This window comes from Falco biarmicus, chromosome 14 (assembly GCF_023638135.1).
Source record: "Falco biarmicus isolate bFalBia1 chromosome 14, bFalBia1.pri, whole genome shotgun sequence".
Classification (NCBI taxonomy): Eukaryota; Metazoa; Chordata; class Aves; order Falconiformes; family Falconidae; genus Falco; species Falco biarmicus.
Genome location: NC_079301.1, coordinates 15345693 through 15361501, shown reverse-complemented (window position 1 = coordinate 15361501; position 15809 = coordinate 15345693). Strand labels below are relative to the sequence as shown.

The 15809-nt window shown below is 46.8% G+C and overlaps 1 protein-coding gene across 1 annotated transcript in view; it reads right to left on the bottom strand.

Moving 5' to 3' along the window:
* PASD1 (PAS domain containing repressor 1) overlaps positions 1-15809 on the bottom strand; it is a 113102-nt gene that overhangs the window by 96450 nt on the left and 843 nt on the right. The gene's annotated exons all lie outside the window — the stretch shown is intronic.

The window sequence follows — 15809 nt, the reverse complement described above, 5'->3', positions numbered from 1 at the left end:
CCTGTGAGCCAGGATGCGATCACATTGGAAGGACCTCTCCCAAAGCAGGGCTCTTGTCCTTTTTCCACCTGAGCCCAAGCCCTGAAGACACATACACCTGTAGGTGGCCCTGCGCGTGCAGGCAGCTCCTGGGAAGCTAATGAGGACTCGTTCAGATGGTTAAAAGTTAAATGTGTGAAAGTATTCACAGGTCTGACAGCTCCAGTAAGGCTTGATTTCTTATCTCTGACTAGAGCTCCCACCACTGGCAGTGACTTTTCACCACTGATCAGCCTGAACCTTGGACTCTGCAATGGAAGCCTCATGTGTAAATAATCTGTAAGGCCCCAGAACCAGACTTTACAGCTGAGACATCAGAGGATGATGTATCATTGATAAGATACAACACTTTTTTACAGGGGTGTTTACAATGCAGATGGCATCAAAAGCACAGTAGCCTTCTCACATGGTTGCCATCTGTGATTCTTTGCTAAAGGTTATATCAGGACTCCTATTATAAAATGCTGCTGGCTGAAATTTATAATTCAGTGGACAGCCAAGTTCTCAGCCAAGAAGAATGAATTTCAAAATGAAAACTGTTCAGTTGTGGGTATTCTGTTCATGTTGGGTATTTTTGATCGCTAACATGATAAAATCCACAAAGCAGAGTCAGCCTGTGCATCTGATGTTTTCCATAAACGGCTCTGCACAACAGCCAAACTGATGGAGTCGATCATCTCCTTTGGTCTTGGGTCTGCCTGATGGTAGAATAAAACCCACCCCTGTGCAAAGGCTCACCACAAGATTTGTATAGCACTTAAGCCTCCCCTAAGCCTGATATTTGGGCTTACAGGGGATTTAAGAAGTGTGTGCACTGTGGAATGGCCTGCAGTGTATGGGTGAATAGAGTTGCATGCACTAGCAAAAGCTTTCATATTTTCTAAAGAAGTGTTACTCTTCCGCCAAGTAAATAAAGATGCGCCTGCTATTTACTTGCCAGCACATATTGGAAAGCTCATGTTAATTAAACTTCTAAAACACACAACAGAATAAATCTGTATTGATGTAACGCCAACAAATTGTATGTGAACTCTCTCCCATGTACTTAGTAAATATTTGCTTAGAAGAAAATAACTTGTGCTGTCCTGGCCAAAGGACAAGCCTGTCAGGGCACTGGAGCCAGGAGCCTCCTTTCTGCTTGCCTGGGCTCCAGAGCTGAAAATCCAAGATCCCCTGAGTCAACTATACAGAGTTCAAACATCAGGCAAACACATCAGAAATGAGACAGCCAGGATAAACCTCACAGACCTGATGCCAGGCTCACCATTGCGGTGGCCACTGGTAGCTCTGTGGCACCAAAGGATCTTGGTACAACATCAGTGACCAGGTTTTTCCCTGGGTGGCTGAAAGTTTGTAGCATGAGGGTATGTCAGTGGTTGAAAGGATGGCCCAAATCCAAAACCATCCCCAAAGCTCAACGTAAATTACATTAAAAAGTCTCTTTTTCTTCAGAGAAGCCAGCCCTTTTAAAGACTAATGTAGCTCTCGCAACCCAGTCACTAGAAACATTAGGTCTTCTACTCATTTACCTTTAGGTGAATTTCCAAAGTAGTCCATGTACAGATAGATTTCTTAAGATATATTTTCTCTTGTCCAAAACCTGGTTACTCCCCACACAAGGAACCCCAGCTGAACCTTGTTTGACATTTACAAAATGCCCTTGTAGATAACTCTAGTCTATTAAGGCAATTGCACTCAGAATACACAGTGACTAAATACCCTTGTTAACGACAGAGCTGCCTCTGACTTCAGCAGACAGAGGTTCATCCTTACAACCCCGTGAAATTTCAGTCTGTTAGTACCCTTCTCATTATTAGTATTTCTTTTTTTTATCTTTAAAGCAGGTGGACTGATTGCACAAGGCTGAAAGATGTCGGAAAGCACAGCTTCTTCTACTTGGGAACAAGGTATGAACCATAAGCATTCCCAAAATACGTGAATCATGCCGGCAGGCTGTCACAGCACTTTTCTGACTTTGAACCTACATGGTGTGAGATCCTTTTTCTTGGCGTCACGCCATATTTTGACTCTTGCCAGTTCTCACTGGCCAGCTACAACTCATTTCTGACAAATTTCAAGAAAATTGCAACTATGCCAACAAAGCCTCTTAACCTTCACGTCAACTCCCTGCTGAAGCACATGCAGGGATACACACAAGTGGAAAAATATGGAAGATTATTTTAAACTGACATGTTACTCAGACCTTCATACCTGTCTTTCAAAAACAGATTAGATAGCATTACCACCCCGGATTAGAGGGTCGGGGATTTTGTTTAAGTTTCCAAGTAACAAGCATGGAGAATTGCTTTTAGTTGGTCTCGTCTTCTGTGACCCACAGGGATAATGGACACATGTAATGCTGCTTGTCAAAATACTCCCTTACCTACATCACTGCTGCTCAGGAAAGACAGAAGCATTACTATTGATTCCTCTATATGAATAAGATAAATACAGCTTATAAGAAGGCATATTTACATAAGTTTTGATGACTCATGCAACAGATAGAGAAGCCTTAATGCACTTTTTTCTTCTCCTACACACTGCCTGTGCTCAGTGCTTTGTCTGGAGCTATTTCACAAAAGAATGTCTTACCAGCCTTTTTTTCCTCCCATATAAGAACTGTTTCCAAACACCAATGCTGTCTTTTGTTTCAACAGCACCGTCACACAGCGTATTGTTACTGAGCTGTTTGCAATGCAAATCCATTGCAACCCACCAAATTTCAGCGCTGGTGAATACAAAATGAATTTTTCATTTTGGCATTGCAATGCAATGGGCTTGTGTGTTTGAAAAATACAGCCCTGAATTTCCTACATACCTGAAGCCCATTCCTGCACCAACTATTACTTAATGGTATTAATTTAGGCCCTTATTCAGCAAATGCTGTAGTGAAGCTTGAGATCGTGCTTAGGTTCATGCCTACTCAACACAGTGCTGCTGTGCAAACTGAAAATTCAGTCTAGCTTTTCACAGCTTTTGTGTTTCAATAGTTTTCTTTCAGCGGGGGGCAAGACCGTAAATGTTACCCACGTTATTCCTAACATGGCTCGACTTCCTAGTTTAGCATCTTTACAAAGAAGCTTTCACCACAGCATCCAGCTCAAGAAGATCAAACCCACCCCAGACCTGCCTCCCAAAACAACCAAACCAACCCACCCCAAACAGAACTAAGAGTTTAGCATACATTTATGGGTAGCCGGAGGATGTTAGACCATCAAAACTGCTGCAGGAACGCCTTCTGGTAGAGCCCCATGAGAACTTACAGTTAAGCAAGCGAGATGAAGCCAGGCTGCAGAAGGACAGTGGGAGCAGACTGCCTACCTTCCCACTTTTCAGGAACAAATCCTGGCTTGTGTAAACACAGCCGTGCTTGTGAGAGCCAGCAGCAGCTCACATGCAATCAGTGGCCCCTTCAGAGTAAGTTCTTTTCTAATGATGATAAAGATCTAGACAGTGGAAATGTTATTTCAAGCTAAATTCCTCCAACAAACGCCTGGTCCGGGGCAGGGCAGGGCAAGCAATCAGCGACCAGCTGGATTTTCAGAACACACTGTGCACAGCACCGAGACTAAGGACCCATGGCCAGATTCACTGGAGACAAAGAGCATTAAAGTTCTGAAAAGCTACTGAGGACACCCAAACTGAGGGAACTGGAAAGGGCCCAGTTTCCAAGAAACGTTCAGTATCTGAAACAAACGGACCTACACAAACCACGTAGGTCTAAGGAGGCTCACTCCTGCCCAAGATGATCCCTAGGGTGTCTTTTGTTTTATGTGCCTTTGGCACCATCTCCCACAGCATCTCCCGGAGACACCGGCTGCCCGTGGCCGGGGCGGGTGTGCTCTGCGCTGGGCTAAGAGCTGGCTGGGCAGCCGGGCAGAGCGTGGTGGGGGATGGGGTGACATCCCGCTGGCGGGGGCACACGGGGTGTCCCCAGGAGCCAGCCCTGTGCCCAGGTGGCCACGGGGGCCAGCAGCAGCCTGGCTGGTGTCAGGAACAGTGTGGCCAGCAGGGCCAGGGCAGTGCCCGTCCCCCTGTGCTGGGCCCTGGTGCGGCCGCCCCTCGAGCCCTGGGGGCAGGTTTGGGCCCCTCAGCCCCAGGCAGACCCTGAGGGGCTGGAGCGTGTCCAGAGCCGGGCAGGGGCTGGGGCAGGGGCTGGGGCACAAGGCTCACGGGGGGGCTGGGGGGCTCAGCCTGGAGAAAAGGAGGCTCAGGGGGCACCTGATGGCTCCCCACAGCTCCCTGACAGGGGGGTGTAGGCAGGGGGGGGTCGGTCTTCTCCCAGACAACAAGCAACACGACAAGAGGAAATGGCTTCAAGTTGCACCAGGGGAGGTTTAGGTTAGAGATTTTTTTTCTAATCTTCACTGAAAGGGTGGTCAAGCGTTGGAACAGGCTGCCCAGGGAGGTGGTGGAGTCACCGTCCATGGAGGTATTTAAAAGATGTGCAGATGTGGTGCTTGGGGACATGGTTTAGCGGTGGGCTTGGCAGTGCTGGGTTAATGGTTGGACTCAATGATCTTAAAGGTCTTTTCCAACCTAAATGATTCTATGATTTCATGATTTTAAATTATGCCACCTTCCTGTGAGATGAGCTGTTTTTAGGGATGTAATGCCAGCTTTCCAACACCAGTAATTTAATTTATTAATGTTCTTTAATATCTGCACTTTTCGTTATTTTTATTTTTTTTTAAATTTATTCTGGATTGTAGCAGAGTCCCAGATTACTGGGAGGTTGAATCTCACCTGCAAGGAAAACTTTTGGATATGGTTCATTTAAAGACCTCAGTAAAACAGAAGTATTTAGTAAAAATTTTCTAATACCTACATAGTAAGAATTTGAGAAAACAACTTTAAAACTTTGTTTTGTTTGGTTTCATAGGAAGAATTCTGCACTGATGGCTGATCCGCTGGCACAGTGTTGTGGTTTAACCCCAGCTGGGAACTGAAGTATCACACAGCTGCTCACACCCCCCTCCCCCAATGGGATAGGGAGGAGAATCAAAATAATAATAATAATAAAAAAAAAGGTAAAACCTGCAGGTTGAGATAAGAACAGTTGATTGAAATTGAAATAAAGTAAAATATAATACTATATACTAGCAATAATTGTATTGGAAAGGGAGATAACAAAGAAATAAAACTCAAGGGGGAAAAAAAACCCAGACAAAACCCCCAAGTGATGCGCAACACAATTAATTGTTCATGACCCGCTGTCCGATGCCCAGCCAGTCCCCCAGCAGTGATCGGCGGCTCCCAGCCAGCTCCCCCCAGCCTACATACTGAACATGACGTCAAATGGTATGGAATATCCCTTTGGCTACTCCGGGTCAGCTGTCCTGGCTGTGTCCCCTCCCAATTTCTTGTGCCCCTCCAGCCCTCTCTCTGGCAGGGCTTGAGAAACTAAAAAGCCCTTGACTTAGTTTAAACATTACTTGGCAACAACTAAAAACTTCAATGTGTTATGAAGATTATTCTCATTCTATATCCAAAACACAGCACTGCATCAGTTACTAGGAAGAAAATTAACTCTGCCCCAGCCAAAACCAGGACACACAGACACAAAAAAGAATGACACCTCTTGGGGAATTCTACTGTATGCTTTGGGGGAAAAAAAAAAAAAAAAAAAATCCATGGGAAAGAATTCAGCCCGCCTAATTTTGCAGGTTTTTAAAGTACTTTCTAGAGCTGGTCACAATTTGTACACAACACTTAAAAATCCACAATATTAAGGAAGAGAAAACCTTTCTGCCTAAGACAGCTCTGTCTTACATTGCTTTGGAAAATTTGTTCTCCTAACTTTCCCACCAAGTACTTTTAACTTAGAGTATTGCTTGCCGTTGACCTTCTGGGAATATGGGTTGTAGGACCAGGGCAGAAGACAGGTGCCAATCTTCTCTAAGAGTAGACCATGAAGGGATTTTACAGACCACATCTCTGATGCCTAGCTTTGAACACAAGATGTAGCCTCTAAATCAATTAGACAATGAAAGTTTAACCATCACGGTAAGCAAGTACCAGTCTTGAATGTGCATGGCCTAAAATGCTTTGAGGAATCACTTTTTTGGGGTGCTCTCCAGCACTGTTTGTGGGTTCCTCAGCAACTTCTTCAAGCCCTCAGTAGGTGGATCTCCTTTCTGGTAGGTGGGCTAATTTGAGGAGTGCTTTTTAGGCATAGATGCCTCACTGGATCTCTCCAGTGGCAATGCAGCATGCCCAGCCTCATACTAAAAAATCATCAAAAGAGTATTCAAAACCCTAGACTGTCCATCACCTCCTAAATAACTGCTGAAGCCATCCAAGAAAACACCAACCCAATTGCTGAAGATGGCAGAAAACACACAAACGTGTAAGACTACCAGTAAACATTTTTCTACCTTAAAAAAGTTACATACGCTCCTAGGTACCATTCCAATTAGAAATGTCTTCACCTTTTGGGAGCTAAGAGCTAATTTAAACAAATATTTCCTCCTGACGATAAAAATTAATGTGCTGTGATGGTAACATAGCTCTGCTTTTCAACAGCCTCAGTATTACAGCTGGTTAAAGCTACCAATGTGCTCTCCAGTAAGGCACAACAAACTGTTTGAAATGCAGATGAGAGATAACCAAAACACATCCCAAGGCAAACACCAGAGGAGCCAGGCATGTGCTTCCCCAGGTCTCCACTCTGTGACCCCATTTCCCAAGTGCTAGTGCTTTATCCTCATTGTAACACCTCAAGAAAGGACATAAACATTCCGTACATTAAAATGCTCTTGACTTTTACAACCAGCCCTCAGGGAGCAGTTTCATGATCAGCTGAAGTAAATCTTGCCATTGAAAAAGAACTCCCGCCACTCCCAGCCCTCCTTGCGTGGAAAATCATGCTTGCATGGTTGGAAGCTAATTCTGGAAGAAAAGATTTAAAAAGAACAGCCTTCAACTACTTTCCCACTACCGTGCTGATGCAGCAAAGATGGCAGGAAGCAGAAGACAGAACTGTCTTCTTTGGTCTTGAACTAGCTCCTTGCAAATTGATATCCTTGGTCACACAACCCATCATCTATGATGGCCACCAAGGAGTCTCACGCACTCCCCGGTGCCTGCAGGAAATGGGACCTCAGCTCTGTATCTCAGAGCACCTGACTGCTGTTGGCATCAGTGGGCTGACAGCCAGGAATTTCCCACCAAACCTACAGCCTTGCCACTAAATTATTTTAGTAAGGCATTTACACTATCACCCATCTCCTCTTCCTGACAGCATTTAAAACCACTTTCCTGTCTTGTTTTCTTAAACTTTAACTCTAGGAGTCACGTAGTCATGTCTCTACCTTTGACTGTTGTGGATCTACTTGTGGGTGACAACAGAACTGAAGGCTCCTGAAGCTACTTCCAGGCTTATTTTGTACAGGCCCATCATTTCAAAATGCGTATTGTAATCGACAGCCTTCAAACTCTATGCACGATCTACTGGATCTACTGTCCCCACTTAACACAGCACTCCAGCCTCATGTGGAGCTTCTCTTGCAACCACAGGAAAGACAATAGTATCAGCAAGCACCCACTACATGTGGAGCACTGCACTGATGACAGGACAATTTAAGGGGACTAAAGATATTCTTAAACACTATTAAATGGCACTGAAGAACAGTTTTTAAGAGCAGCTATAAAGACCTACAAATAGGAAACTACTCACAGTGTTCAGCACCAAGTTTTATTGTCTCATAAAGCTCAGCATTGTGCCCCACACGCTGCAGCATCATCTGAAGAAACTGTATCTACGATCTAATGTTTACATCTATAAACACTTCCGTAACACAAAGGTTGCCAAATATCAAGGAGCTGATTCAGCAACAGATTTGGTTTATTATTAAGCAGCACCTCCATCAACAGGATTATTTATCCGCACAAATTCAAGAGTCTGCTATACACTTTGGCCAAATGAGGGCCAAAATGGGGAATCAGTTCTGAAAGACGTGCTGTGTCTCATGATGCACGGGTGAAACCTCACCCGTAAAAAGAGAGGGAGAAACCTGGGAGAAATCCACTGTTTTCCTGCCATGGAAGCATAAAGGGACAGTCATGTCCAACGCAGCAACAGGGAAGAAGGACCAAGAGCTGAACGACAGCAGTGAACAGTGCAGGAAGGCATCAGCAGAAGCGGGTGCCCACAACCTCCCTCCCTCCCCAAACCTATCATACAGCTGCCACAGCGCACAGGGGCTGCACTCCCAGCGGGGTCTCTAGGTTAGGGATTGCCATCTTGCTACACAGGGAACAGAAAAAGATTGCAGAGAGCCTCTTTGTGTGCCACGTGCCACAAAGCTTTACTGAGAGTCTTGTACTGCTGAATGGATCTCACAGCATTCCCCTTCTCTACGTAAGGCTCTGTTCCAGCTCGTCAGGTTGCTTGCAAATCTGGGCTGTATTGCTAAGCTATGTACAAGGATATGCTTTCTGAGAAACTCCTCATCATTTCTGTTCCTCAGAAGTCCTATTTTACCATCACTCAGGGGATGCGGGTCGACAAGTCCTTGCACAGACACACAGATGGAATTTATTCGGTGAGGATGGTGACTGTTCTGCTCCTCAGCTTGCTTTGTACCTCAGACAAGAGTTTCCAAGGGACAACTGTATTCTTGAGAAACGCAGACTCCAAATTTGACTTTGGGTAGAGCCCTAAGGTAGATTAGACTGTCATTCTGCCCACCTCAACTGCATGCTGTAAGCAGCTTACTTGCAATATGACAGATTTAGCAAAAGTGACAGTTGCTCGCTGTCCAGTATCATTAGCTGGCCCTGCCACAAGAGCTCAGACGTGGTGCTCCATCTCCTTACAAAATCAGCTTATTAATAACATGCAGCCTGGCACAATATTTTCCACACAGCTGAAGCAATATTTCGAGCAGGGGGCTGCCCAGTTCACCCACGTACGGAGACTCAAAATCAAATTCTAGCCCAGATGAGGTCGGAACAGCAAATAGGGTCAAGGGACTGGCATGTCAGAGGGACTGGGATAGCGAGGTATCTGTGCTTACCTTTATTACACTGGTCCTCAAGTCTATGGAGGGAACTGAAATCTAATCAAAAGGCTCTTTGAGTCAATGAAAACATTGCAATTTATTGGACTGTCTTAGGTTCAAGTTCCCAAGGTATTAGATAGCATCAGCACTCCTTTCCTGGCCAAAAGGGCTCAGCACCTTCCCCGAGGCGCTCTGCATCAGCAGGTAAGAGCCCGACTGCTCTTCCAGGTAGACAGAAGATGCACACAGGGGAGGACCTCTGCTTCCTACCTACCCGTTTGTGTTGCAATGTTAAAACCAGCTTGGTAGTAACTACGTATTTGTTAATTCCTGCAACAAAGTACTTCCACTAGAAAAAAAAAAATGGCTGAGTCAGATTGTAGCAAACAACACCATTTGTACTAAAGCCTCACTTTTTTAAAAGTTTGATTTAAAGAACAGAGCCAGTTTCACTGCTGATGACAGTTTTAAACATAACCTCGGTCAAACCTATGATTTCCCCTTTACAGCCAGGCAGGCAAGATTCACCTGCTATACAAAACTGCAGACCTGTGCAGCCATAGCACGTCTCACAATGCTGCCCAGGAGAAGAATTTCCCAAAGGTCTTCACAGTAATCCCAAAACTAGGTAATTTTGTAATAATTTCAAGTGGAGAAAATGAAATGATTTAACATACACCCGTGGGGAAAAAACATCCCACTATTTTACAATGAGGTCTTTAAAGCCATCCTTGGGAAACTTTCCAAGGGCTACACCGATGTGGAAAAATGCTTAGTTATTTACTTTAGGGTTTTCATTAGCATGTTGGAAACCATTCTTGTCCACTCCCGTTCTCCCTCTAAACCAAAAGCCTTTATCTTCTGAAGCTGGGCTAATTCTGATCAACCTGGCTCTGACCCCACCACTGAGGTTTACGTGCTGGGAGCTCCACCGGCTGCAGCTTGGAGCTGAACTCAGCCTGCCCCAAGGCTGTGGGGTGAACAGGGGCTGGGGAAGACAAGGACTCATCATCCCAGCTCAAAGAACTTCAACTGCAAGCAGTGGCTGAGCTGCCAGTCAAACCCAGGTCTGAGCCACCCCCAAGCTAAAGCAAGAAACACAGTAGGGTTTAAGCCCATTTTAATACCCTGGAAGATTTGTAAGCACCAGAGAGTCATTTTACTGCAAAGTGCATCAAATGGCTCTACCTTGGTGAGATGGGTGCTCGTGGCTTTAGCAGCTACCCCGAGGCAGCACTTTGCAATGTGACACGGGGGGCCTGGGGATGGGTGAAGTGGCTTAGTTGTTGAGGTGTCTCCTATGGAGCCAGGAGACCCTTCCCAACACTCCACGTGCCATTTGGGCTCTCTGCTCCAAATATCCTGTTGCTGTACCCCAGGCACACGCACAGCAGTCTGCTGGAAGACAACCTCCTCCTGGCCTGCAGGCGAGAGGGGTTTGCCATCCCAAAAGCAAAATGGGGAGCATGGGTGGGAGCAGGGGTTGGCAAGCGCTGGTCCCGTCCCTGGACCACACATCTGGGGCACAGCTGTGTGGGGATCCCATGGTCCCTGCCCCAGCACAGGCTCCAGCCCAGCCCCACAGAGCTCCAGCCCTGCCACCTAGCTGCTCCTCACCAGCTCTTGCTGGTCCCAACAGACCACGACACAGAGCCCTGTCCCAAGGCATTAACAAAAGGGGAAAAAGAACAGAAAATGTTTGTGCCATTTAAAGGCCAAAACCATGCCAGGGCAGACAGGTGGTAACATGAACCTGCTCACCAGCCTGCTCCACTCAGATTCTCCAAATCATTCTCTCTGTGATGTGACATGCTTCTGCACTGTGTGGCCCAAAAACTTCTCAAGGACTTTTCTTCGCCTATCCTTGCAGCAACAAACATGTGCAAACATTTACAGCTCTCAAATTCAATGAGCAGGCAAGGAGATTTAAGAGGGTGGCATGAAGAGCACAGTGTTTCAACAGGAAACATCCAGGTACCTCTCATCATATGAAAACCTCTTCTCTGCACGGTCAGTACCCGTCCCTTCCCCCTACTTCTATCACTGACGCCTTCACCTAGGTCTTTATGGTTATTTATAACCTTAGCATTGGGTTAATACTGCAAGATTTTAGGGTTATTTGTGTGTTCACCAGGTGCATTTTCACATTCTGTTAATCTGGATGCTAGGTAGTGCTGTGATTTATTCTAGAGACATGGTAACATAAACACAAGTCCAGGAACTTTCCTCCACAGCGGTTGCTGAAACAACTACAGGCAGGTGGTGATATCACAAAAAAAAACCCCCAAGACACCCCAGACACTGTTGCTTTCTCATGACCATCAAGAGATGTGTCAAGCTTTATATGATAAATATGAATTCTGAATATGATAAATCTTAAAACTGAATGCTGGTAAGAGAAATACAACTGCTCACTCCAAGTTCTGGTACAACTAATTCCAGAAGTGACCACGTGCTCTCGCCATCTGATGATTGCACACATGGATCTCTTTATTTCCACTCTGCTTTTTGTTCTGTTAAGACATCCCTGCCCCCAGCACAACCATCAACAAATGAACTGAAGGAGACTCTCAAGCAGAAACTAGCAGGATGAGGCCTGATGTTCAAATATACAGTAGACAGTTGTCTCCAGCACATATGAGAGGCATCAGAGCACCGAACACGTCGTTTCTAACACAGCAATTACTTCAAACGTTCAATTTAAAACTTTGTAAGTGTCTGGGAACACATCTACACTGGTTGCTGGTAAAGCTCTCTAACCGTTCTATTCAGTTTCTTAAGCAGAAACGCTTGAGCAGTCTTGTGCCCTACCCCCTCTTCTTGGTCACCTTTTGATTTGCCTGCCAGCTTCAGATCAGCTTTGTCAGAGGTTTCGAGGAGAACCGGGCTCCTACAGTGGCGCGAGAGCAGGCATCTGACCTCAGCACCACAGCTGAGCAGAGGTGGTCCCCGTGCACGGGAGATCTACCAAGTGCTCTGACTGCAGCTGAATTTTGCAGGCAGCTTCTGTTACAGCCACCCCAACAGAAATTAAAGGCCCAACTGCTCAGCCTAAGGACTCAGAACTGGTGGGGACCGTGGGTTAAGGGCTGAAGCAGCTGCCAACAAACATCAGCACCACCACAGGGCTGTGCTGGTTTCCTGCTGCAGGCTTGCTGGGCTGGTTTACTCCCTGGGGCACAGGAAGGCAAATGTTGCAGTTGCTCCATTGGGCATCTCTCCTCCTGGTGTTTAAAGGAAGCAAAATCCTACCTGCAGGTACCTTTGGTAGGATGGCTGTCAACTAACAGTGCAAAGATGCTCAGCATTCAGCCCTGCGATGTAACACAGCACCATGTCTCTGCTGTCTTAGAGGCAGCGCTGCTCTTGCAGCTGCATCAGGGAGAGAGGGGTTCAGTGGCATTAAATTATCTCCACGGGGACTTTTTCAGAATGCATACCAGTCAGGAAGTCAAAGCAGTCCTAATAGCCCTCATCTGCACCAAAATAACTGTTTTTCAAGAAGGAAGTTGCTCCCTGGGCAAAAGCATGCCTAGCATGGCTCTTGCTGAGGCATCTGGCTGGTAGGAGTTTTAACCAAGCTAAATTTCCACCATAGGAAAGACTCACGAGAGGGACTGAAACAGTCAGACCCAGACAAGTCAGTGACAAACACCACAAGCAATGTCAGCCTGCTCAGAGAGCAGTTAACAGAGCGGACCAACCCTCCAACAGCAGAGTTCAGATAAACTCTGAACAGTTTATCTTCATCAACAGACTTGCAGCTGGCTTGCAAATCCCTGCTCCACACCACATTGTAATGTCATTTTAAATTTTTTATTACCATTTCATAATGGCAATTAAACACAGGCATGCGCACAGAGAGAAATCTGCTCGGTATATAGGGCAAGGCTCACCATCTGCAGGCGGCAACCGGGACCCTGCAGGCCCTGCTATGGGGCTGCCGAAGTTACAAAGCCACCACCACCACGGCAATCACATAGGAAGAGCTAGGCAGCCGTGTGATACTTCTATACCTATGGTCACTTATGGCCTTCTGCCTGTGCTCAAATATGCACCCAGCGCTCGGGGGCTTGCAGTGGCAGAAGGTCTAACGCCACTGCTGTCTTTGCAATTCTGGGGGAACTGTTGCATTGCTGATGCATGCAGGACTAACTCGTCTTTCCCTCCTGGAAAGGGAAAGCAGAGGGGTTTTTTCACATCTTCCTGCCCAGCAAGACAGAAATTACCTCAAAGAGACAGCTGAGCATAGTCTTTGAGACGTGGTTAACTCTTGGCATCTATGTTTAAGTTCCTACCAAGGCTGCCCATCATTTCCAATTATTATAATGATTGTTATGACTGATGATGTGCATTTAGCAGTCTGTTTCCTGGCCAGTCCTGTGCTGCTTCTAATCACTTGCATCCCACCCCAGAAGTAGGGAGCCTGGCAGGCCGAAACTGTTCTGGGTCAGTTTTAACCCCAGGACCAAACTGGCTCATTAGCTTCCAACCAGCTGAAATGAGCTCACGTGGAGAAAACTAAAGTGGATGAAACAGAGACAGTCTATGTCCAAGTGTCTCCTTTCCCCTGGCCAGTGCACAGCACCATGTGGAGTCTTAATATTGTCCACTGCTTCCGATTCCTGCATCTGGCATGAACAACGGAGTGATGCAGCACAGATGAGGGAGGGAGAGGATAGACAGGAGAGTGCAGTATGGCACTACACTCCTGGTCTTGGAAGTCCTGCTGGGGGACAGGTCAAACAGACACCAGTTTTCAGCTGGACCACTCCCCTGGGCCAGAACCAGACCATGTTTTGGTTTGGGTCTGGATTAAAAAAAAATTAAAATATAAAATCTAATCAAGCCAAAAAACCCCCATCCAAATCAGGCTCAGTTGCTGCCTGAAGGGGAAAAAAGCAACAGTCCCAGCTACCTTGCGGTTCAGCGCCATGCTGTAAGCTCTCACCAGGCAGCACTGCGTGCCTGCTCAGGGCTCTGGTCATCTCAACTGCTCCTTCCATTTTGTCCAGTTCTGGCCACAGGCAGCTCTTCCTGGGATACAGACCTGCTCCACCGGACCTCTTGCACTTGGACACCAGACAACCTGCAGGTCAAACTGACTTCTGTGTGCCTCTGGCTGGCATCAGCTGGGAACTGGCCAGCAAGACAGAGACCTAAATACTAATCATATTTTCAAATGTGTGATCCGTTTCTGGCCCAAGGATCGAGCCCAGGGGGATCCAGAAGGGAGCACCAAGCCAGGTTTTGACAGACCCATTGTTCCATGTCCATGCTTCCTCCTTGCCCTTCTCCCCTGTTACTTGGAGCACTGCAGAAACACACAGCTGTGATCTCAGGAGCATGTTCAGAGCAATAAAACCATGAATTACACCTTGCCATCTGGTACTGTAATTACCACCCACCCGCTATCCTCCCCAGGGCATAACCTAGAGTGAGTGCAGACCCCAGACAGGGTCATGCTTGTAGGCTAGTAGTAAAGTGGTCTTCACTGTACCACGTAGCTTGTGGTAAGAAACAGCTCCTGCCTCAACCTGCCTTCAAGTCTTCACAGATAATGTCTTTTATTAGTGGCACCCACTTATAGCAGGCAACTGATGATCTTTCCTGAAGCAATGAGGAGTTCCTGCAGCATGGAGAACCATCCTTGCACCAGGGGAGGTGGCCTATATGCCATGCTTGCCACCAAGGTGGCGTTTCACTAGCTCCTTTCCCTTCCTGAGGTCCAAGTCCTGGACACCACCGCCACCAGCCTCAACCAGCCCTGTTGCACCCTTCCTGGGGTGCCCGGGGTGGGGGTCTGAAACATTGGGGATCTGCTCCCCACAAAACTTCTGCAACAAGCCAGCAACATGCTGGTGATGGTAACGTGCAAAAGCAGTGGCCACCACACATCAGACTGCCCACAACCCAAACCCAGCATACAAAATGTTTGGCAACCAGCCCTCATGCAGCTCACATGAGTCTGGAGTGAGACACTGCCCTCGGGGTCAGTCCCCTCTGCTTACACACATCTCCTCATGCAAGGGCCACATAATCAGCTGGGGACCAGCCGCATCTATGGGGCCACCAGACCCAAGTGCAGTGACAGGAGAATGAAGATGAAGTAGGACGCAGGCCCCAGCAGCCTCCTATTCCCGCCGAATATTGCCAGGAACAAATGCAAAAGCCAAAGTGACAGGAATTGTGGCATCAAGTACCTTTTAGAGAATAACAGAAAGAAGAATCTAAAAATTGAGCACAAGAGATTCATGGGCCCACGGGAATGTGAGCTTGTAGCTAATACCAAGCGATTTTTCTGTTGCACAGTTCATTTTAGGACAACGCTCACCCTCACAATGCCAGTCCCACAGCCTGAGGCTGCTTTGCATTTGGGCACCTGACTGTTCAGGAACAAACATTTCCGTTTGTAATAATTCGGATCCTCTTACTTATTTAGGTTCATTTGGGCTTTGTTTCTTGCTGTTTGAATCTTCTGAGCTTACAGCTAACTGGGCTGCGGATGCACAGCCCCCCTCTGCAGCCCTTCTGTTTCCCCAGTAACTCCCACTTACTTTAAGCATATACAGCACTCACAGAGCAAGCAAACCCCCCCGTAACACAATCCCAAAAAGCTTGGCATCCTGTCTGTTGTTCATCTTGCTGCAAACAGAGATTGCTTTCTGCTCTGAGATGCACATTTGACAGTCGCTCCACGAGAGCGTTACACATAGAAGTAGCTCTGCTGTGACAGTGGCAAGCACATCCGGATCTATAGCTCCA